A 15,275-nucleotide genomic window follows, 5' to 3' on the forward strand; every position below is an offset into this window, starting at 1 on the left:
AGTTGCAACTTGGTGAAAGTCGGCCAGAACATCACATCTGCCGAGCTTCCTTGGTCCACCAGCACCCGATGGACCTTCCTTCCCGCCGTGATCAGCGAGACAACTATGGGATCGTTGTCATGAGGCACAACGTCCCTGAGATCCTCCTTTGTGAACGTAATGTCCACATCTGGCGAGTGATCTTCAAACACATCTACTGCCATCACAGACCTTGCATACTTCTTCCGCTGTGATGCAGTGCACCCACCACCTGAGAAACCACCGGCGATGGTGTGGATCTCGCCATGAGTGGGCATCTCATGTTGCTGACCCTCACCACTCGCTGGCTGAGAGCTCGACGCACCCCCCATCCTCTTGTCCAGCAAGTAATCATTCAAGAAGCCGCTCTTGACTAGGTCGTCGAGCTGGTAACCCAGGGTCAAACACGAATCAAGGGTGTGACCAAAACTCTGGTGGAACTCACACCAGGCGTTTGGCTTTGGTCCTAACACCTTGTCGCCAACTTTCTTAAGCGCTTTAAGCCTGGCAGCTATGTTGGGAATGGCGATCAGGTCCGCCAATCCCATGACAAACTTGTACCTTGGTGGGCGATTGAACTGCCTGGGGCGCCCTGGGCCCCTTCCCTTGTTTTTCTTTGGATCATAAGGATGGCGAGTCCTCTGATCCTTCTTAGCTGCCATCGTCTCCAGCACCCTCTGCGGCTGGATTCTAGTCTGGGCTCGTGGCCTAGCAGGAGCCACGCTCCCTCTCTTCTCGGTGACCTCACTCTCGTCGACGATGTGGGCCACAACAAGTCGCCTAACTTCAGCAAACGTGCCGGGGTGGGCCCTAATCAGCGCCTCACAGAAAGGTCCCGGCAACACGCCCTTTTTGAAGGCGTATACCAACATCTCCTCATCTTTGGCAGGCGAGCGGACCATCTGTACCCCAAAACGATTCAGATAGTCCCTGAGGGACTCTCCCTGATACTGCCTTACGTCGAACAAATCACAAGACACCCTAGGTGGCGCCTTGTTCACAATGTACTGGTCGACGAAAAGCTTCGAAAACTGCTGGAAATTGGTTATGTGACCTGTAGGCAGGCTAACAAACCATTCAAGTGTTGTTCCCTGGAGCGTGCTCACAAACATCTTGCAATATACAGCATCTGAGCCTCTTGACAGCATCATCTGCGTGTGGAACGTAGTGAGATGTGCTTCAGGATCCTCCACGCCGGTGAAAGAGGCTTTCACAGGTACCACGCTCGCAGGGATCGGCGTGTCCGTGATCGCCTGAGCAAACGGCATTGGGAAAACGCGCTGTGGCGATGACGGCGCAACTTCTTCAACAACTGTGTGTCCTCTCTGCTCCTGAAGAGCTTGACGCAATTCCTCTGTGACCTTGCTAAGCTCCTCATTCCTGGCCTAAGAGGCGACCAGGTCTTCATGCATCTTCGCCAGCTCTATGCGCGTTGCCTCCACATTTTCTTGCAATGCGCGCATGATCTCCATCATTTGCGCCATGGTCATGGCGCCTTCTGCAGCAGCTGGCACAACCGGACTGGAACGCGTACTTCTCATCTTTCTCATGAAAAAACAACGAATCAAGTTTCAGCGAACAAAACCTTCACCAGCGAAACGATCGATCCAGCAATCAATCGGTCAAAAACTCTCAAACTCCAAAGAACTTCCAAGAACGCAACCACAACAACACGCCGATAGATTCGGATGCCAAAACCCCCACAAAAACTTGCAATCTCAACACGAACTTAACGCTTCTCTACCAGAACTCCCGATTCACCGGTCAGAAACACGAACGAACGGTAAAAACTTCAATTTCACCGATTGAAACTCGCACAAACGGTGAAAAACTTCAACTCACCGAACAAGAACCCAAACGAACGGAGAAAAACTTCAATTCGCCGAACAAAACTCGAACAAACGGTGGAAAACCTCAAACTACCGATCGAAAGCTCGAACGAACGGTGAAAAACGCCGATACACTGAATGAAAACTCAAACGAACGGTGGAAAACGCCGAAAATGGTTGCACCAGCACACAACCACACAAGAATCTCAGAAACTTCAAGAACTCACGCTGTGGATGGGAAACACGCTTTACACGGCCCCACGGTGGGAGCCTGATGATCCTGCCGGTTGACTCGAGTGCAAGAGTCTTGCCACGTCAAAGGTATCTTCTCTCGATCAGCTTCGCACCACGCTAGCCTTCGATCTTCACGTCTCAATTCTTCGCGAGAACCTGAAGAAAACGAACACACAGAATGGCGCCGCTGCAGCCGATCGCGCTCCGACGCTCAAGTCAGTGACTAAATCACCAAATACTAAGAGAGAAAAGCTAAACTCAAGGAACTTTGCAAGTGCTCTCTCAGCGTACTCAAGTGTTCTCAAAAGCGTAAAGAAGTGTTCTAAACACGCGTACCTCAGAAGTTCGTTAGAGTTCCTTATATACCTGGACACTTTCTCTCTCCTAACGGTTACACCTCTGGACATGTGGCTCGCATCCAGCTGTACACGTGTCACCATCTGGAGCCACCTTCTACTTGAGCGTCACCTCTACTCTTCAAGCTATTCGACTAAGTTACCCATGCGAGGAGTAACTACAGCTTCCTTGGAGCGCGATCTCTTCTAAGTGGCGAGTACGGGGTGTCACCATGCACACCTTCTCTGTGGTCTCGCCTGCTGCTATCACGATCTGCTTCACTTGCACATCGTGCATGTTCTGGTAAACTGTTCCCTTGCCTCGACCTCTGACTAGGGAATGATCATCTGATAACTTCATCCTTCGTGCTCGTACTTTATGAAAGCTTTAAGCAAGCCTTCTTGATCTTTCGGCGATGTGCCCCTTTCGGCGGTCTCTAACCACTTGGTCGCCTAAAACTCACATACGGCGACTATGACACGAGCCTGGTGACCGCCGGTTATACACACCAGAGATCGGAGAACGCCAAGCTAACAATTGGCGACTACACAAACTTCCCGATGTGCTTCCCTTCTGTCAGCCAAGTGTTCCGCTCAACACGCCTATATTATCGCTTGTAGCCACGTCATTACTTCCGACTACCTGATCGGTACAGAACTAATTGAAGAAAATAAGAGAAGGTAAATGTTGTAGAAACTGATGGAAGGTAATTGCACAAGATTGCAAAATTGATTCTCATTCATTTTGATTTACTTCAATAATATATATAATAAAATTACAATTACTAGAAGCTATAAAATAGGAATACTAACATGCCTCTAAACTGACATTAATGCAATAATACGGTAAAATAAGTTTAAGGGTAATAAAATCAGAATTAATAATAATAAAATCTGAATTAATAACCAACATCCTCCCTTAATTCTGATTTGGAACAACCTTCCTGCCCCAACAAATCTCTTAACTTGATGAAAGAATTGATCTTCAATGGCTTAGTGAAAATATCTGCAATCTGATCTGCAGTATTCCAATTTGATCATGTTCTTCCCAACTTGGTCTCGCAGGAAGTGATATCGAATATCAATGTGTTTACTTCTTTGATGAAAAACTGGATTCTTTGCAAGATTAATTTCAGGGACATTGTCAACATAAATCTTAATTGGAACATCTAGATTAAAACCAATTTGAGTCATTATATTGTTTTTCTCAATCGCCATCAATTCTTCATTCATAGCCTCTTGCCATTTAGGGTGTTGAATGACATCTACAAGTCTCACGGGTTCTGATTCTGCAAGAAAAGAAAAGTGAACTAAATCTCCATTTTCATCAACTTCATCATCAAGATTTACTTCGCAATCTTGAAGGTGTACAGGTTGTCGTTGCTGCCTTCTTGGTTGCACCATCATAGTTGCAATAGGAGTTGCAACTTCAGGTTGAATTACAACTTCAGGTTGAACTGCAGGTGTTTCAAGAGTGACTCCATCTTCCACATCATCGTTCAAAACGTAAATATATCATTTTTTTGAATCCATTTCAGTTGTTGCATTCCATTGCCATTCCTCATCTTCGGCAAATGTAACATCACGACTGATAATCACCTTCTTTGTCATTGGATTGTATAGTTTGTATCCTCCATGCTTATATCCAATGAAAATGGTCTTCACTGCCCTATCATCCAACTTCGATCTTGCTGCCTTGGGGACATGAGCATAAGTAATTGACCCAAATACCTTCAAGTGCTGCACATTGGGTTTGAATCTGCTCCATGCCTCAATCGGATTTGTGTTAGGAACACTCCGAGTGGGTGATCTGTTTATCAAATATACCGCACATGTTACGGCCTCAACCCAAAAATAATTTGGCATACCTTTTGATTTAAGCATGCTCCTCGCCATGTCCGTGATTGTTCTATTCTTTCTCTCGGCAACTCCATTGTGTTGAGGTGTGTAGGGACAGATTATGTTATGCTACAACCCAAGTTCTTCACAGTGCATCTTGAACTCATTAGAATTGTACTCACCCCCTCCATCACTACGCACCATCTTAATTTGTCTGCCACTCTGTCTTTCAATAAATGCTTTAAATATTTTAAAGTAGTGGAATACCTCGTCCTTTCTTTTCGATTGATAAATCCAGGTTTTCCTAGAAAAATCATAAATAAAGGTTAAAAAATACTTATTACTTCTAATTGATGATATGTTCATCGGGCCACAAACATCTGTATGAACAAGCTCCAAAGGAAATTTTGCACACCAAGGCTCCTTAACAAATGGTATCCTGTGATTCTTTCCAAAAATGCAAGCCTCACACAATTGATCAGGGTGATGGATATGGGGTTAACCATTGACTAACTTTCGTTTGGAGAGATTTTCCAAACTCTGAAAATTTAAGTGTCCAAAGCATAAATGTCATAACCACGATTCATTATTCACTATTGCATTCAAGCACTTGAAATCACCCATATGAAGATCTACTGAAAACATGCAGTTTTTAGATAAAAAGGTTTTAAGAATCAAATTACTTTTTTTTTATCAAAAAGTGAGAATTTATTTTCAACTATGTGCATCACATAACCTTTTTTCGGCCAGCTGTCTCATACTCAACAAATTACTTTTCATATCAGGTACATAGAAAACATCGTAGATGTACCAGTGATCACCATTCTTCAATGTGATAAGAATTCGCCATTTTCCAGTCACCGGAACGAACCTGCCATCGCCGAATTTCACTTTTGTGCGAAATGAGTCATCCAAATCTACAAAAAGCTCCTTCTGACCACACATATGATTCATGCAACCTGTATCCAAATACCAAGTCTGATTGTTTGTAGTTTCATTTGATGTGGCCGCCATTAGTACTGCATGATCCTCTTCATCGTGTTCGTGATTACTATCTTCTTGAGCACAATTGGCAGCATGATTATCACCTTTTGATCAGCACTCATTTGCATATTGGTTGTGTTTATGGCAGTTATAACACTCCACATTTGATTTATTATACATGCCTCATCGTCCTCCGCGCCAAGAGTTATTTGAACTTGGATTGTGATTGGAACCAATTTATTTTGCTCAGCACCTCCATGATTTTGGCCACCACAACCTTTACTACAATAAGTACCATGTTTATGATAAGAGCTACCAATTGAGGCTTGTGCTTGTAAAGCCTGTTCAATTGGTTTTTCAATCTTATTCTCATTCATCCGTTGCTCATGCGCTCGTAGGGAACCAGACAATAACCTTACTGTCATTTTTGAAATGTCATTGGCATCTTCAATTGCGGCAACAACATGTTCTTCAAATCTGGGAGTTAAAGATCTCAAAATCTTCTCCACCTTTGTTTGCTCCTAATGTGTTTCTCCATTGGTCTTCATCTAATTTGTTAAGGCAAGAACTTTATTTATATAGACATCAACAGTCTATGTGGTTTCCATTTGTAGCAGTTCATATTGGCGTCTTAGGGTTTGAAGACGCACCCTCTTGATCTTGTCATCATCTTTATAATTGGTTGACAAAATTGTCCAAACATCACTTGCAGTTGTTGCTCCTTCTATTTGCTCAAACGTCTCGTCATTCATCCCTTGATGGATGAGATACAAAGCCTTATTGTCCTTCTTCTTCTGATCACGATGCGCTACTCGTTGTGCCTCAGTTGCATTAGCAGCTAATGCAGACACTCTACTCTCAACGACATCCCATAACTCATGATAATCAAACAAAACTTTCATCTGCACACACCACCGATTGTAATTTTTTTCATCAAGGATAGGGACTGATAATTGGGTAGAATTCATGATAACAGACTGACTCTTGATACCAGTTGTAGGAACTAATTGAAAAAAATAAGAGAAGACAAAAGGTTGTAGAAACTGATTGAAGGTAATTGCACAAGATTGCAAAACTGTTGAACTGATTCTCATTCATTTTGATTTACTTCAATAATACGGTAAAATAGTTTAAGAGTAATAAAATCAGAATTAATAATAATAAAATCAGAATTAATAACCAACAAAATGCACATTCCAAAATAAATTTATGAATTTGTATTAATACATTATAGATTATAAATTTTGAAACATATTTTCAGAATAAAAGATACAATTCAGGATGTATTCAAAATAGGGGTTTGGTTAATCCTCTCAAACTTGAAAAAAAAATCAAAGTAATAAAATATAGTTTAGAAAATGATAACTCTAAATGTACACGCCCATAAATCACTCTTTTACACTAATTACAAAAACAAATTACAATATATTATAATAAATCATTCAAAAATTCTAAAAAATAAAATTACAAAAAGAAATATGACGCATTAACCGCTTCATTGATTATATATGATTGGATTGTGTAAATTGGTGAGTTCAATAACTTAAAATGAAATGGTGTTAAATTTTAAATTTCACTTCTCTAAATTGAAAATTGAAAATTTTACCTTGAAAGATAAAATAAGGAGTTATTACCATTGATTAATTAAAAAAAAAATAATCCATAACATCTAAACAAAATCACATAATTTAACTACTCAGATTGGTTGAAGTATTGATTTGATGGTGTAACTTAATCAATCCAATTTTAATTTTTGAAAGATAACAAAAAAAATCTTAAACCTGGGATAAGTTCAAATTTAACTCCGTAAAATAAGTGACTTGTAAGTAAGAACCGATCTAACCTCAATACACCTCTGCACTTTTTCTATGGAGTATAACTTTTCTCAGTATTTATTTCTTCTAACAAAAGATTCAAATTATCATTGAAGATCCATCTTAACCAAAAGAAATATAGCCAAACTAAGTAACATCACTTTATAAATCGGTTATATTTAACCATAATCTCATTTACTAATTATTTGAAAAGACAAAAAGTTGTTTCAAAATCCATAGGTGGAACAAACTACATATTATTGTGGTAAACCACTAGAAGCTACCATCATATGTTCAAAAGGTACAAGGATAAGATAGTCTTGGCAAAATACCAATGGTGTGTATTATATGCAGATGTTCAAGGGAAACAAACTAAAAAAATGCTTCACGAGTTTTTGTGGGCAGCTCTAGATCAGGTTCAGACTCACTAAGAGGAAAGAAGTATTGATCCACCATATCTTGAGACAAATTTTCTAAGGTTGGAGGATCCCACTGCATACATTTCATTGTATAGGAATTTCAAATACACATTAATAGCATAATCAGAAAAATTAAAGCATTCACATCATTTTTTTATAAGGATGACATCGCATTAATTGACTTTCTTTTTACCCAAGTAGTGCAATTTGATTTCGAATTTATAACAATGAACAAATGTTTAAAAAATTACAAATATAGATAATTCATACCTACATGACTTTTATTGCTAAAAAATCGTATTATCTAAATACGATTTTATACTCCTTAAGTGAAATAATTTTTTACTTACACGACTTTAATATTAATGGTAAAGTCGTGTGAGTGCGGGTGAGACATGACTTCACTTTTAACATTTTTTTTTTAAATTATGAGGGTATTTTGAAATATCAATCAACCCACTATGTTGAGTATATATTATTAGTTAAAATCAAAAAATTAGCTAAATATATATTTGAATTTTCTTGTCATTCCACACTTACATTGATCTAACTTAATACCGACTAATTCTTGCATCAAAGTAATCATTTATCCATTTCTACTTCATCATCAACATTGAAGTCGTGGAGGTCAGTGACGACTTCACTAAAGAAGTATTAACATCATTCGAACCTCTCGACTTTTCATTGTTGTCTTCTAACAGAACTATGCTTCCTCCACTTGGTGCTTGCGTCAACTGGCGGAGATACGTAACTGCGTTGAAAAAGTGTATTAAACCTATTTTTTATGATGTTGATCCTTCTGTGGTGCACAAACAGAGTGGATGTTATGAGAAAGCATTTGCAGAATATGAAAAGAGATTGAGAGAAGATTAAGTTAAGATGGAGGAAGTTCAGAGATGGAGACAAGCTCTCACACAAGTCGCCAATCTCTCTGGTTGGGATATCCGAAACAAGTGAGTAATCGTTTCAAGATTCATCACAATTATATATTTATCATGCAGTGAGTTATATACCTCAATTTATTTAATTGAAACTAAATGAATACTTGTTATGAAAATAATATTTTCAAAGTTAGAATCTTTAAGTTGTTATTTTTTTCTGTAAATATTAAATTTCCAGGTCATAGTATGAACAAATGGAAAAAATTGTTGAAAGCATAATAAATATTTTGGGTCCCAAAATGTCAAGAATTCCGAAGGAAGAATTGGTTGGGATAGAGTCTCAGGTTGAAGAATTAACAAATCTTCTAAGTTTAGGGTCAGTCAACGATGTTTGAGTTGTTGGAATTAGTGGAATGGGTGGCATAGGAAAAACAACTCTTGCTCGAGCTTTATATGAAAGAATCTATCATCAATATGATTTTCGTTGTTTTACTGATGATGTAAGCAAAACTTATCAAGAATCTAGATCATTAGGTGTACAAAAGCAGCTAATTTCTCAATCTTTGAATGAGAAAAATCTTGAAATTTGTAAAGCTATTGATGGAACATATTTAGTGTGGACTAGGCTGCACAATGACAAAACACTTATAGTTCTTGACAATGTTGATCAAGGTCTACAACTTAAGTTGTTCGTAGGGAATAGAGATATACGTAGATGCGTAGGTGGAGGAAGCAGAATCATAATAATTTCAAGGGATGAACATATATTGATGACACATGGAGTGGATGATGTTTATCAAGTCCACCCGTTGCCTGGGAAAAATGTTGTAGAATTGTTTTGTATACATGCTTTCAAAGTTAATTATATATTGGGAGATTATGAAAAGTTGGCGCGCGAGGTACTTTTTCATGCTCAAGGCCATCCCTTAGCAATTGAAGTAATTGGGTCATCTTTGTTTGATCGAAATGTCTCACAATGGAGAAGTGAATTGGGTAAGCTAAGATATAATAAAGATAGAAATATTGTGGATGCTTTACGTATAAGTTTTGATCAGTTGGAAGAAGAAGAAAAAGAAATATTTCTTGATATTGCATGCTTCCTCCATGTCGTTGGTTGTATGACACATTTTGACATGGAGGAAATTTTAAGCTTTCGTGGATTTGATTACAAAAATGGCATACCAGCTTTGATTGAGAAATCTCTAATAAAATGTGAACATGGGAATATTTGTATGCATAGGTTGTTGATGGATTTGGGACAGAGTATTGTTAGAGAAAATTCACCTAAGGAGCCTCTAAAGTGGAGTAAGTTGTGGGATTACGAAGATTTCGAGAAAGCTATGTTAAACAATGAGGTAAAAATAATTTATTGAGTATAAATCTTACATTGCCATTTTTTCTAGAATATGAAAACCCTTCGAAAAGTATAATAATGTTATTCTTTCTTTACAATGTTGTAGGCAACTGAAAATCTTGAAGTCATTTATATTGAATGTGATTTACTTTTGGGGACTGTGAGGGCAGATGGTCTATAAAAAATTAGACACCTTAACTTGCTTAGTCTTGTGGGTGCGAACTTTTCAGGAAGTCTCAATCATCTTTCGAATGAACTAGCATATCTTAATTGGAGCAAATATTTTTTTAAATGTTTGCCTCAAAGTTTTCACCCAGAAAAACTAGTTGAGTTACACCTTGTTCGGAGCAATATTAAAAGACTATGGAAAGGCACAAAGGTAATGTATATTAATTTTTTATGTTTTTTTTAAATAAATCAGTTAAATGCCACACACGATCTTTAATTTATTTATTTTAACTAATTAATGAAAACCCAAATTTCATTATTAATTTTGTCTTTTATTTTTCAATCATTGTAGCCATTGCATAATTTGAAGCTTTTGTATCTATCTTACTCCTAAAATTTAGTTGAGTTGCTGAATGTTAGAGAGGCCCTAAATCTTGAAAGGATAGAACTTGAAGGATGCATAATGCTTAAAAAATCAATGCATCGATTGGTCTTTTGAAAAAGCTTGTTCTTTTGAATTTGAAAAACTGCAAAAACCTAGTAAGCTTACCCAATATCATATTGGGCCTGAATTCTCTTAAATATTTGAATGTCTTTGGCTGTTCAAAACTGTATAATAATAAGTTATTAGAAGAACGAATAAACAAAGAGCATTTGAAGAAGCATTGTTTAGTTGAAGCTCCTATTCTTTCCCAGTCAACATCCTCTTTCATAAAAAAATGTTGTTGTGGCCTTCAGATTTGTTGTTGCCCTCCTCTCCTACTCTTGTTCTCTCACTTGTTTGCGTGAACTTAAACTCCCATCAAGACAAATCCTTGGTTTTCTCGGGATGTTTTTTTTTTTAATTTGACAATGTTTATCAAAACTAATCAAAGGCTTTGAAGAATCCAAATCTAAGTGTTTGATGCAAGGTTGGAGTTGTTGCTGTGTTTAGGATAGGATCTGGGTAGTTTATTTGTGTAATCCACTATTTGTTGAATCTAAAGCTAAAATGTTTTTAAAACCTTTTAAGATTAAAGTGTTTTCAAACTAAGTGAAAAACAACCTGTTGTTTTGTCGAAACAACCGATTCTTTTACTCTTAGGTGTTTTTGAAAAGGTTGAAAACTGTTTTGGTTGGTTGACTTGTTGTCAAACCAAAACAATCGATTGCTTCATGATTTCAATCGATTGTTTGTTTGAAAATCCTAACAGAATTGTGTTTTGTTAGTTGAGTGTGCTTTAAATGATTTCAACTCAATACGCTCATGTATTAAATGCTTTGACCAATCTTTGAAAGCTATAAATAGTTTGTTTATGTTTTATAACAAACAAGAAAAACATATTTGAGTTTTTCAATTGTGAAAGATTGCTTTCAAGTTTTGAACATTCACATTTCAGCTTTGGTTTTCTCAAGAGAGAGTGAAATAGGATTACATCTGTATTAATTTCAGATTGTTCTGTAAACAAGTGTAATTCGTTCTGAATACTTTGTAATTTTTGGTGTTGTAGCCAAGGAGTGTTGTGTGCTCTTGAGGTTGTCAAGATCTACATTCTTGGTGTGCATTGTGCCAAAGGAAGTGTGTTTCTTGAAGGGTTCAAGGTAACTTCTTTGGTGGTTTGTGTGTAATCTGTATTGATTGCTTAGTGGATTGCCCAGTGGCTTCTAGGGATTGGATGTAGCTATTGGTTTAAGAGTGAACTAGTATAAACTGTTTGTGCATCTCTTTCTTCCCTTAAACTCATTTAAATTCAGTGGTTATTGCTTTGCTGGTATAAACAACCGATTGTTTTTCGGGTGCTTTGCTGTTTTGTGCTTTATATTTTGGCTAACTGAATTTCTGATTGAGTTTCATACAAAGGATTTTGTTCTAGCTGAAATTTTTTTCAAAAACCCCTTTAAACAATTCACCCCCCTCCCCCCTCTCGTTTAAGGCCAAATATTCTAACAATTGGCATCAAGAGCTTGGTACTTGAAAAATACTCAAGTTTGATCCTAAAATCTTTTTTCAATGGCTGAAAAACTACCTTTTGGGGAGGGTGCCTCAATTAACAGACCACCTCTGTTCTGTGGTTTGAATTATCAATTCTGGAAAGTTAGAATGAAAATCTTTGGTGAATCTCTTGATAAAGGAATTTGGGATGCAATTGAAAATGACCCTTTTATTCCTAAATTTGAAAAAGAATGGATCTTCTATTGAAAAACCTTGGTCCCAATGGATTGATGCTGAAAATAAAAAGGCCAAGTTTGATTGTATTGCCAAGAATATCATAACATCTGCTTTGAATTCAGATGAATTTTTCAGGATATCACAATGTTCATCGGCCAAGGAGATGTGGGACACTTTGGAAGTCACCCATGAAGGAACAAATGATGTGAAGAGAGCAAGGAAACATACTCTAATACAAGAGTATGAGATGTTCAAAATGCTTAAGGGAGAATCTATTGATGAAGTGCAAAAGAGGTTCACTCACATCATCAACCATCTAATGAGCCTTGGGAAAACCTTTGATAAAGAAGAACTAAACATCAAGATTCTCAAGTGCCTTGATAGATCTTGGCAACCTAAGGTAACAACAATTTCTGAATCAAAAGATTTGACATCCTTGATAACGACTTCATTGTTTGGTAAGCTTAGAGAACATGAGTTAGAAATGAATAGACTCAATGTTCAAGAAAGTGAAGACAAACATGTGAGAAGCATTGCCTTGAAAGTTGCCAAGCACAAAAGCAAACAAGATTCAAGTAATGAAGGTGAAGAAGAAAACCTTAGCTTGTTGTCCAAAAAGTTTAGTAGATTCTTGAAGAGAAATCGCAACAAAGAAGCCAACAAAGAAAGGTATGGCAACAAGAATACTAGTTATTTCAATATAACAATTATACTTGATTTGGTTGTGGTGAACATGGGCATATAAAAGCTGATTGCCCAAATAAAGAAAGCAATGAAAAAAATCAAGCTACAAGGAGAAGAAGGGAAAATCAAGAAGAGCATATATTGCTTGGGATGAAAATTAAGTCTCCTCGTCAAGCTCTTCATCAAGTGAAGATGAAAAGCAAACATATGCTTAATTGCAGAAGGAGATGATGAGTCAAGCAGCTAAAGCAGTGTAAGTTCATGTGCTTTCCTAAGTGCTGAAAATTATAGTAAAATGCTTCAAGCTTTTCAAGAAACTCATGAAGAAACTAACTGATTGGTTCTCTCAAACAACTGATTGAAAGGGCTGAACAATTGGCTTCAAAAGAGGGTTAAGACACTTGAAGAAGAGCTGGAAAAATCAAAAAATGATTTTGAAAAACATTGCAAAAACTCTTCTCATGTGTGTGACTCTCTTGCTTGTGAAAATTGTGAAAATCTTGAAAAGAAAGTTCATTATCTTGTTAGAACTGTGGATAAACTTTCAAAGGGCAAATCCAACTTTGAGAATGTCTTGGCATCTCAAAATTGTGTTTTTGGAAGAGCTGGATTAGGTTTTAATCCACAAAACAAGCAAGATAAGTTTTCAAAGACGTTTTCAAAACTGTCAAGAAAACAACCGGTTGTTACATGCTTTTATTGCATGAAAAGAGGCCATTCAGTCAGATTCTGTAAAATAAGGAAATATTCTGTTCCCAGAGGTTTCATGAAATGGATTCCCAAAGGTTGTGAGGTTTCAAATGACAAAAATAAATCAAATGGACCCACATTTGTAAGGGGCCCAAATCTTGTTGCTTGAATTCATTTTATTGCAGGGATACTAAAGGAACATGAAGCTCTGAGTCATATGATCAGGTTCTTGGAAGAAAAGGATTGAGACTGGAACTGAATTGAGGGTGTATACCAGTCCAAGCTATTTCAAAAACCAAAAGAAGCATTCTTGATCACAAACAATGACTCATTGAAGGGACTTCATAAAAGGATAAGACCTTCCTTATCTTTGCTTTTTAATTACTGATTCATGATTAATTTTTTTTTCAAATAAGCAATTACATCTGTTTTGAACCTTTCTCAGTCTATGCTTGAAAATCACATTCTGTTAAACTGCTGCAGAAAATCAACCGATTGTTTCCTCGAAACAATCGATTGTTTCTTCTCTGACAGCACTGTGAAGAATTGAATTAATTTCTCTATACATTCTGTTTGTTAAAGATCTCAATAATGAAAGGATCTTGAGTCAATAAAGTAGTCTTGAAAGCCTGATTTGGTTCTGGAGGAAGTTACAAGATGTCATAAAGGAACATATTCCATATCTTGGAAATTCAAGAGCCTTTATGTCTAGTCAAAGGTCACATGTGCTGACCATGTATTTTTCTGTTCTTTTCTGACGTTCTCTGTGCAGAGCTTGGACCAGTTTTCTGTCTTAAAGACTGAAACCCACAATCACCAAAGGGTCAAAGAAGGTTTATGATTTGCTATAAAATTTGTTGAAGTTGTTTTCCTTCACAAAAACAACCAATTGGATCATCTCTTGCAACATCTCTTTCTCTCCTTGTGTGTGTGCCTATGTCTCATTCTGCTGTCATGGATCCCACTCCACCTACATCCAAGAGGATCAAAACGAGGGTTGTGAGGTCAGGAGGAAGGCTTGAGGGCTGGTTTTCAGGAGATAATGAATTAATTGAGAGGTATCGCTTTGAGACAAGTACAAAAGTGATCAACAATCCAAAAGTTGTCTCATTTGATTGGTTGAAAAGGCAAATGCTATACAATGGGAGAAGTCTTCTCAAGGATCAGTTGCTGAAAAGATTCTTGGAGATGAAGGGGAACATTTATCCAGATTTAATTCGGGTGTTCTACACAAATCTAAAGTTTGAAGGAAACAATCTTGTTTCACATGTTAAAGGTGTAGACATGGAGATTACCCATGATGTATGGGCTTCTGTAACTGGGTTGAAATATGCTGGTCTTAGAATCAATAAAGGAAATATTGGTGTTGTGGAAGATTTCAACATGATTCAATACTACAAAAGCTGTTTGAAGAATCCACAAGCTCAAGTAAGAACTTGTTCAGTTGGAGGATTGAAGTTAGATGAGAGGGTGTTGGCTCTCATTGTCACTTGGATTCTAACTCCAAGGGGGAGCAACCATTCTGTTTTAACAGAAGAAGATCTTGTCTATATCTACTGCATCATGAAGAAAGTCAAGATCAATTAGATTCATATCATCAAAGAGCATATGCAAAAGTCTATGAGGTTAAGTGACTACCATTAAGTGACTACCATTAATTTCTAAATTTCTACTCTATTTTGAAGTGAATCTTGAAGATGAAACCTCCGAGTTGGTAAAATCAACACAAAAAGTGAACAATGGTTCACTATGCAAAATGGTTTTCACCAAGATAAATGAAATATGGGTAAGCAAAGATGGTGATCATGGTGGTTCCTCAAGTGCTGCAGCTGCTGATTTTGATGAAGAAGATCAAGCTGTTGATATGGATATTCACA

At 37.3% G+C, this 15,275-nt stretch overlaps 1 pseudogene; it reads left to right on the forward strand.

Moving 5' to 3' along the window:
- Positions 1–1,306: 1,306 nt before the first annotated feature.
- Positions 1,307–10,664, forward strand: LOC150024214 (disease resistance protein Roq1-like; annotated as a pseudogene).
- Positions 10,665–15,275: the final 4,611 nt, after the last annotated feature.

The sequence above is a fragment of the Phaseolus vulgaris genome, chromosome 10 (assembly GCF_051622355.1).
Source record: "Phaseolus vulgaris cultivar YP4 chromosome 10, ASM5162235v1, whole genome shotgun sequence".
Taxonomy (NCBI): domain Eukaryota; kingdom Viridiplantae; phylum Streptophyta; class Magnoliopsida; order Fabales; family Fabaceae; genus Phaseolus; species Phaseolus vulgaris.